Genomic DNA, 10,800 nt, shown 5'->3' with positions numbered 1-10,800 from the left:
GTTCAGTATCCTGTTGACCTGTGAGGCTGCACGAATGATTACAAATTGGTTTATTTTAGTGTTCAGTATCCTATTGACCTGTGAGGCTGCACGAATGATTACAAATTGGTTTATTTTAGTGTTCAGTATCCTATTGACCTGTGAGGCTGCACGAATGATTACAAATTGGTTTATTTTAGTGTTCAGTATCCTGTTGACCTGTGAGGCTGCACGAATGATTACAAATTGGTTTATTTTGTTGTATGTAATTCCATCCCACACTATAACACTACCTCCTATGAGATCGTCGAGTCAACATGGGATTCCTGTAAGTTTTGCATAGTGTGTATAAAATGATCAAATGAATCTACATATTTGAATACATATTTCTTTAGTTGTAGATGACCACTTGCCATGTGTAGCCTAATTGTTGACTTCTTAATAACATAGAACAAACTTCACTGCAGGTCAGTGGATTTGTTTGCAATGTAATATATTGAATATTTCGATATACGACTTGTTTAGATTAGTGAATCACAACATATTGACTGTTAAATGTTGTAACCAATACAATGCACTATAAAATATATTTTGTTTCTTGTTTTTGTTTAATTACTCTTCACCATGTCAGTAGATATTAATGCCCTCATTCTCTCTCTCTCTCTCTCTCTCTCTCTCTCTCTCTCTCTCTCTCTCTCTCTCTCTCTCTCTCTCTCTCTCTCTCTCTCTCTCTCTCTCTCTCTCTCTCTCTCTCTCTCTCTCTCTCTCTCTCTCTCTCGTTGAACGTTTTAACAACAGCTCAGCACATTTCAAACTACTGTATGTCTGTATGGTTATTTTCACATTTGTTCGATAAACTCGCCCCCGCCAAAGACTTGCAGGATAACCATACCGAGAAATCAGTAAGGGATCTTCCATATATGCGTCTTCCAGTAGGGAAGATAGTACGTACCATGGTCTTCTATTTACCAATCGTAGAGAACTTATGTGGACGTGGAAAAAAACACAGTCGATAGAATGAATGAATGAATGAATGAATGAATGAATGAATGAATGAATGAATGAATGAATGAATGAATGGATGAATGAATGTTTAATGACACCCCTGCACGAAAAATAGATCAGCAAGGCCGTAGCTAGCAGGGGGGTAAACAATTCGGAAAGTATTATAGAAACTTAAAGAAAATGAGTTTTAGACTAGTAACTACTCAGTTAACTACTCAGTTGCCCCCCCCCCCCCCCCCCCCCCCCCCCCCCCCACCCCCCCCCCCCCCCAAACAAAAAGTCCTAGCTACGGCCCTGATCAGCTGTTGGGTGTCAAACTTTGGTGAACACAGTCGATAGAGGGAGATCGATCCTGCGGCCTATTGCACATCGGACAAGCAGCCCTCTACCACTGAGCTACATCCCCGCCCTTGTACCTGTAATAGAATGCCGAGTGCACGGCCACCGTGGAGTTACGGCGACGACATGCGATGCGAAGGAAGGAAATGTTTTATTTAACGACGCACTCAACACATTTTATTTACGGTTATATGGCGTCGGACCATGCTCGAAGCCTAGTGGTATATGAGCATGGATCGGTAATGTTTGTCTCGTCACACTCGGCTGTTCTCGTACGAAGCACTCGTATCGTGTGGAATGACCTTCACAGTTGTTCGTTGTTAATTTTTCGTCTGATGAACCACTAACAAGTAACTACTGGGTGTTTAAAGGAAAAAACAATATATAATAAATCGCAGCCAAACATCAAACGATTGATTTCGGAGGAGAACGATCCTTGAGCAGCCGTCCGGTTTGAATACAGCTTAGGGGGGACAATACAGTGGTACTAGTATTAAAGGCTCATATAGACTGGATGCGGTGTGTGCGTGCGGTCTGCCTTAGCATCTGATGTGTCTGCGGCCTGCGTTTAGGGCGTATACACCAAATGTGTTACGACTGGCCCAATGCGTTTTGCAGCAGCACGCATCGCACGTATATGTATGGTTCTGAAAGAAAGAAATGTTTTATTTAACGACGCACTCAACATATTTTATTTATGGATATATGGCGTCAGACATATGGTTAAGGACTACACAGATTTCCGATTAGCAGCAAGGGATCTTTTATTTGCGCTTCCCACAGGCAGGATAACACAAACCATGGCCTTTGTTGAACCAGTTATGGATCACTGGTCGGTGCAAGTGGTTTACACCTACCCATTGAGCCTTGCGGAGCACTCACTCAGGGTTTGGAGTCGGTATCTGGATTAAAAATCCCATGCCTCGACTGGGATCCGAACCCAGTACTTACCAGCCTGTTGACCGATGGCCTAACCACGACGCCACCGAGGCCGGTTATGTATGGTTCTGAGTACATAACCCAGAAAAACAATATCCACCAGTTTTGCCAAAACTGAGATGACTGGATCCGATTTTAACTCTCGCCTCTCTGGCCATTGCGAAAGGGCTGTATTTGAGACATGATTTACGAGACAACAAGTTTGAGCTCTATGCCGCCAATTTAGATCATCATTTCCTATCTCAACTGAAACAAATGTCCTCAACAAAACTAAAGTTTAAATCTTCAACTGTGGTGTTAGTATTAAAACGTCAAAATCGCTTTGCTATCTTAGGACTAAATAACTGAAACTTTTAATATATTTCTGTTTATTCTATGGAACTGTTTTATTTAACTAACGGTCTTCGTGTAAAAAAAATGTACTAAATATATGAGAAATTTTTTTTTTTACATCCACTTTAATCGCAATTGTGTTAACTTCTTTACAGGTAAAATGACTTCCATTTTGAATGATCTGTCTGAATTTTGTACAAAGGACTAGCTACACATGATGAGAGAACTGGTGGCATTAAGACGACGGGTGTGACATTTGAGGGTGTATACCACCAAATCAATTCCCTTAGACGACAATAGTAACATGTGTGGCTAAAACTCCGAATGCAGCATATCAATCGATATATATCTATAGATATAAATACTACCACCCCTCATCCATAAAGTAAATCAGAAGAAATTAGGGGTTAAAATGCTTATTTCAGATATAATAGGTAGTTTCTACCCTAGTTCCGCACAACAACAAAAAAACCTGCCATGTTATTTTTAGTAGGAACCCAGCACATATTTCAAGCACAATGGTAGTTGGTACTTTGACATAAGTTCAAATTATATTACAGAAATTTACTGGCCATATGAAACATTTAATCATAACAAACACTCTCACGTTCATCACCAATTGAAAGACAGGTAGCCTCCTCCACTGTGGGTGAAAGGTTCGGTGCACCTCCAACTTTGACCCACTGAGATAATATTTGGTGTACGGCTACCTTTATACACGCTTTGCTGACACTTAACAACAGAAACACTCCACAAGCGTGACAACTACCTCTATGTTCGAAGATATTGTCAGAGATTCTGGTACTATTATATCAGAAACATCAGTAGGGCCTAATGGTTGCAGATGGAACATCCTCAAACAGGGGCGGGACGTAGCCTAGTGGTAAAGCGTCCGCTTGATGCGCGGTCAGTTTGGGATCGAACTCCGCCTGTGGGCTCATTGGGCTATTTCTCGTTCCAGCCCGTAGACCACGACTGGTATATCAAAGGCCGTGCCATGTGCTATCCTGTCTGTGGGATGGTGCATATAAAAGATCCCTTGCTATTATATTAATAGAAAAATGTAGCGGGTTTCCTCTCTAAGATTAAATGTCAAAATTACCAAATATTATATATTCAATAGCAGATAATTAACAAATCAATGCCATCGTTATGGAAACATAACATCAACGAAAAAGAAAAAACACCACTAGAAGAATCCAGACTAGGGCACCAATCAGAACACGGACGAATACGTAGCCGGCATTTCACACACGTGGGTGATGTCATATTTCCTGTTTTTAGTAAGTGACCTTGACCTTCACGTCACGAAATGCGAAATATTTCAAAATATACATATATCCTATTCCTATATATGACTTTTGATAAAAATTGGACGAGAAATGAAGTCTCTATAGAGAGGTGACATCATATTTCTATTGGTAAGTGGCCTTGACCTTCAACGTAGATACGAAACGCGAACGTCGCTAGAGCGACGTCCATATGTACGGGAAAGACGATATATCCCATTGACGGATCGTCGCGAGGGGATTATAATTTTAAATAAATTAATGGAAACTAAATTTATTTATTTGCAGGGGTTGTTTTTTCACCCAGTATATTTAGAAAGTATGATGCATGCACTAAAGGCATTGGCGGTTGTTTCTGTTATTTAGAAACGTCAGAACTATTTGGACGTATGGTCCATATTATCTAGCCTCGGACCTAGAAAGTGTCCGGGCTGCTTTGTCCTGGATAGAAGCTTGCAACATGCAACATTCCAAGGAGAAACATTACACAATATTGATAGGACTTGGTATTAATTCGGGGAGGAATTTAGCTCAGTCGGTTGAGCGCTCGCCTGAGGTGCTTGCGTCGCAGGATCTAATCACCTCTGCCGATCCATTCAACTGATTGGGGTAATTTTTCATTCCAACTAGTGTACCACAACCAGGGCCATAGCTAGCAGGGGGGCAAGGGGGCAGTTGACCCCCCCCCCCCCCCAAAGAAAAAATTCGGAAAGCATTATAGAAACTTAAAGAAAAGGAGTTTTAGACTATTAACTACTCAGTCCCCCCCCCCCCCCCAACAAAACATCCTAGCTACGGCCCTGACAACTGGTCAAAGGTCATGGTACTTTCTGTGGGGAAGTGCATATAAAAGATCACTTATTTTACATCCAATAGCCGATGATTAATTAATGTTATTGTAACTGTTACTTCTCAGACGCACGTGCGTTTTTAAAAATATAAAAAATGCGTTTGTACAAAAATGGATAATCTAAACAATAAAATCTAAGTAAGGTTTGATTTCAGTGATCATAAACGGCTCTAGTAGTGAAAAATATGTTACCTGTTGTTTTTCCAAAGTCACAAAACCATTAATTATACCACGTGTATCAGGTACTAAATGACTCTTCAACATGCCTATCAGCTTGAGAAACTCAGGTTGTACTAAACCAAATAAAATCCTATAGGCGACAATGTTAACGTTTGTGGTTTAAAACACTTTCTGACATATACCTGTTAGGTATGTTTTAAAGGTTGTACTATACCAAATAAAATCCCATAGGCAACATGTTAATGTTTGTGTTTAAACACACTATATGCAATATATCAACCAAACTATGACCCATACATATCAGTACTATAACCCCTACCTCAAAGTATTAATTGAAGAAAATGGTACCTTTCATGGCTCATTTTCGGTATAACCAGATGTTTTAACAACACCCCTAGTTTCGCACAAAATTTGTGTACTTTTTTTTGCAGGTATCCCATACATGTTTTAAGCATAAGGTACAGTGGTACTAGATGAAATAAAATTGCAGACAATTTTGCCCAGATTTATTTTACAACCAACACAATCACATTTACCACCAATCACAAGACTTGTGGTGTTCACTTCTCGATCAAAAGTTGGTTTAGTACTACCTAAATAACTCGTTTTAAGATAAGAGGTAACGCCCACTCATGTTGTATGCCATACATATGTAATATATCAATAAAACTATCACCCATAAATATAAATACTAGATCCCCTCCCCTAAAATATTAACTGAAGAAAATAGAACCTTCCACAGCTCATTTTCAATAGAAGCACTCTCAGAAAACTGCTAAAAGCAATAAAAGTCCCCAACTGGGCCCCAACAAATTTTCGTATTTCCTGACTCCAAGGGTCATAACTGTGAAAAATGCACAAATCGACATGAAAGTCAACCCTGATATGTGACAGTACATAGTAAAGATATGTGACAGTACATAGTAAAGATATATGACAGTACATAGTAAAGATATATGACAGTACATAGTAAAGATATGTGACAGTACAAAATTTCATCTCAATATCTTGAAGCATTGTAAGAAAAACGGTCCAGAAAACAAAATGATCACATCTCCCAAGTTCAAGAGCCACAACTCTGTGAAAAGTGGGTAAATCGCCATGGAAGTCAAACTTGATCTGTAACAGGACATGATAAAACTATACACAAAATGACAGCTCAATATTTTGAGATATTGCGAGAAAGAAGTCTGGGAAACTATGTGGGACAAACGGACAGACAGACTTTTTGTTTGTTTAACAACACCACTAGAGCACACTGATTTATTAATCATCGGCTATTGGATGTCAAACATATGGTCATTTTTGACCGTCATAGAGAGTAAACCAGCTATATTTTTCATTAGTAGCGAGGGATCTTTTATATGCACCATCGCACAGACAGGATAGTACATACCACGGCCTTTGATATACCAGTTGTGGTGCATTGGCTGGAATGAGGACAGACAGACGAACACAGATGAAACCTATAGTCTAGTCAGGTTGGACTGGTACGAGACTAGTAAGCAGGTGTTTTACAATACACCTAGATTCGAAAAAACGATGTAAATTGTAATACTTAATTTTACAGTTACGTGTACCTCTTGTTTCCAGCACATGGCTACCTGACAGAATAAAATGAAATAAATTTGCATATGTGTACATAAATAGCTCAAACACGCTTACGTCAGTCACCAATGGCACGATTGGTCGTATTAACTGTATTACTAGTATTAAAAGTTCGGGTCACCTCAAACAGTGACCCAGCTGGATGTTGTTTGGTATTGTGCTACCATTAACCTTTGAAATAAATCAAATATAACTCTGCCTCTAAATAGTAAACACCATATGCAAATACATTATTATAACAAAAATTAATGGACAAAAAAAAGGAACAAACACACTCATTTTGATGTAGTTTTATTATTCTTCTCTAATGACTCATTCCACTGAAATTTAGGCTATAGTCAAATAAAAACAATTAAAAAAATAAAAGCTCAATCAGTCAAATAATATAAGCTTAAGCTATATAAAAAATCAAAACATTGTATACATTTATATAAAAACAAATTCCTCCAAATACATTCAAAGGTGCAAATTCCATTTGTCCATAACCTGAGTATATATACGTAATCTGCAATGAGTAATCCGTAACCATCACTTTCTTTGCAAATGAGTAGAGTATATTCCATTTTTATTACACACGAAAATATAACCAGTATGACCCACGTGTGTCGTATTGACTTCACGTGCACAACGAATGACGTAATTGTGGGAAGTGACGTCACAATATAATGCTGCTTCCCCAGTCATAGCTATATGTAATCGCTTGCCAAAATGACGTCATGTCGTAAAATGAAGTCGTTTTGTTGTCGCCTTCTGACTATGTTTGAAACGTTATTCATAAAAATAATATTATGGATAATACAGAAATGATTACACTCGCATCTGAATCGTACTGATTTTACGAAACTCGGTACAACACACAAGCTTGGATAATAATCTCTATTTACGCATCTCCACATGCATATTTTATCACTCCGTGCATTAGTTTATGTATACATATTATATGCATATGGATTATGGACAAATGAAATTTGCACCTAAAAGTGTAATATTATGCATACAAGGTTAACGTTGTAATAATTGTTATCACATGGCACAATCAGCATGCAACTGCAATATAAGTCAACGCAGAATGGGATCTTTTATAATCACTTTCTCACAGACAGGAAAGCACATACCACGGTCTTTGACCAGTTGTGGTGCACTGGGTGGAATGAGAAAAAACCCAATAAATCCACTGAGGTGGTTCGATCCTGCGATGAAAGCACCTCAAAGCACTCAGCCGACTATGTTAAATCCCGCCCCTATTTAACTTATTTACATTCATAGAATTTTAAGAATTTGGATTAAATTTTTTATGTTCGCTAACACTTTTATCAACTCTTAACATATGCACAAAAGCATCAAGTGTGTGATATGGGTGTGATGTAGCACAGTCGGGAAAGTGTTCACCTGAGGTGCTATGATTCAAAGGATCGAATCCCTTGGTGGACACGTTCTTCAACTGGATTTTCCCCATTCCAACCAGTGTCCCATAACTGGTATGTTAAAGATTGTGTTATGTGCTATTCTGGTTGCTGGAAAATGCATAAAAGATATCCATTACTAATAAAGAAAAAATGTAGCTGGTTTTCTCTAAAACTACATGTCAGAATTATCAAATGTTTGACATCCAATAGCCAGGGGTGGGATGAAGCCTAGTGGTAAAGTACTCGCTTGATGCAGTCAGTCTAGGATCGATCCTCGTCGGTGGGCCCATTGGGCTATTTCTTATTCCAGTCAGTGCACCACGACTGGTATATCAAAGGTCGTGGTTTGTGCTATCGTGTCTGTGGGATGGTGCATACAAAAGATCCCTTGCAAAAAATGGAATAATTTAGCGGGTTTCCCCTCTAAGACTATATGTTAAAATTACCAAATGTTAGACATCGAATAGCTGATGTGTTTCAGTGGAGTCGTTAAAGAAAGCAAACGTTAAATTTTCAGTGTGTTTTATAGAACAAGGCAAGGAATATTTGTTTAATGACACCTCAGCACATTTTAAATGATGGCTATTTGGTGCCTGGTACATCATTATTTAGACACCAGGCCCCATACTCATAAAACATTTAGAGTCTAGACTGAAGAGTCTAATAGAGTCGGAGACTTTAACGCCATACAAACTGTATGTGTGTGACATTATTAGAGATTTGAGTCTTGGCTCTAAAGTTTTATAAGAGTCTAATAGAGTCGGAGAATTTAACGCCATGGTAACGCCATACAAACTGTATGTGTGTGACGTCATTAGAGATTTGAGTCTTGGCTCTAAAGTTTTATAAGAGTCTAATAGAGTCGGAGAATTTAACGCCATGGTAACGCCATACAAACTGTATGTGTGTGACGTCATTAGAGATTTGAGTCTTGGCTCTAAAGTTTTATAAGAGTCTAATAGAGTCGGAGAATTTAACGCCATACAAACTGTATGTGTGTGACGTCATTAGAGATTTGAGTCTTGGCTCTAAAGTTTTATAAGAGTCTAATAGAGTCGGAGAATTTAACGCCATGGTAACGCCATACAAACTGTATGTGTGTGACGTCATTAGAGATTTGAGTCTTGGCTCTAAAGTTTTATAAGAGTCTAATAGAGTCAGAGAATTTAACGCCATGGTAACGCCATACAAACTGTATGTGTGTGACGTCATTAGAGATTTGAGTCTTGGCTCTAAAGTTTTATAAGAGTCTAATAGAGTCAGAGAATTTAACGCCATGGTAACGCCATACAAACTGTATGTGTGTGACGTCATTAGAGATTTGAGTCTTGGCTCTAAAGTTTTATAAGAGTCTAATAAGAGTCGGAGAATTTAACGCCATGGTAACGCCATACAAACTGTATGTGTGTGACGTCATTAGAGATTTGAGTCTTGGCTCTAAAGTTTTATAAGAGTCTAATAGAGTCGGAGAATTTAACGCCATGGTAATGCCATACAAACTGTATGTGTGTGATGTCATTAGAGATTTGAGTCTTGGCTCTAAAGTTTTATAAGAGTCTAATAGAGTCCGAGAATTTAACGTCATGGTAACGCCATACAAACTGTATGTGTGTGATGTCATTAGAGATTTGAGTCTTGGCTCTAAAGTTTTATAAGAGTCTAATAGAGTCCAAGACTTTAACGCCATACAAACTGTATGTGTGTGATGTCATTAGAGATTTGAGTCTTGGCTCTAAAGTTTTGTAAGCACGGGCCCTTGTCTAGAGTGAGAGAGGAAACCTGCTGACGCCTAATATAGGCTACACTACTTACTAGCAGCAAGAGATCTTTTATATAGACTTTCCTATAGACAGGACAGCACATACCACAGCCTTTGATTTGCCATCCATGGGCTAGTGATTGGCACTGGATGATAAAAGCTGACTGGCCCTCAGAGGGCATCAATCTTGGGACTCATCACACATCAAGCGAATGCCCTAACACTGACCTACATCCTGCCACAGTATGAAATAAAAGAAAGGAATGTCTAACGACGCCTCAGCCTATTTAATTCAAACTACGGCCATTTACTTCTAACAAATGGTTATTTCAACACTATGTCGAGAGAAAGATGGAGAGGAGAAACCTGTTGCCACCATATAGGTTACTCGCACCAATAAAGGACTTTCCTACAGACAGGACAGTACATACCAAGCCCTTTGATGTACCAGTAATGGGGCACTGGTTAGGAGAAATCGCGAATCCACCAAGGGTGGTAAAATATGGTGGTCTTCCTCTGAAGACTTGATACTGGTTAATTAATCAATGTGCTCTACAACTTCACATTCAGACATGTTTTTTTCCTTTCTTCTTTGTCAAAACTGGCAGTTGCAATTTCCAAACAGAGGTTTTTCCAGGAACTTTTTCAGGGATGGCAAGACATGTTGGCACACATAAAATATATAATAGCTAAGATATTATTTGATAACATCCACTTATATACTCTCCACATAATAAACTCTTCATTATCTCACCTTCATGTAAAATTCTTTAATCTCATTGGCTGTTTGCCGTTGGACAAATCCCTTATACCCCTGTTGGCGGAGCCAAATTCTCTTATACCCTGTCTGTAATTTCCAACAGTTTCCAGCCACCCCAGTTAATGCTAAAGCAATAATTAGGTAATTAAAAGTGTTGTTTTTAAAAATTAATATCTGTTTCAGACAATTTCATATTAATTACAAACATTTGAAGTTAAAAACACGTTTATCGATGAAACTATTTTTCATCAATGGCAAGTGGTTTCGTCCGCGTGGTACGGCTCCGTTAATGAATTATTAACAATTATTGTCTGGCATTATTTTGATTATTTGGCTATATTGTTTAACATGTC

The sequence above is a fragment of the Gigantopelta aegis genome, chromosome 9, assembly GCF_016097555.1.
Source record: "Gigantopelta aegis isolate Gae_Host chromosome 9, Gae_host_genome, whole genome shotgun sequence".
Lineage (NCBI taxonomy): Eukaryota > Metazoa > Mollusca > Gastropoda > Neomphalida > Peltospiridae > Gigantopelta > Gigantopelta aegis.
Note: the sequence above shows the minus strand (reverse complement) of the source record.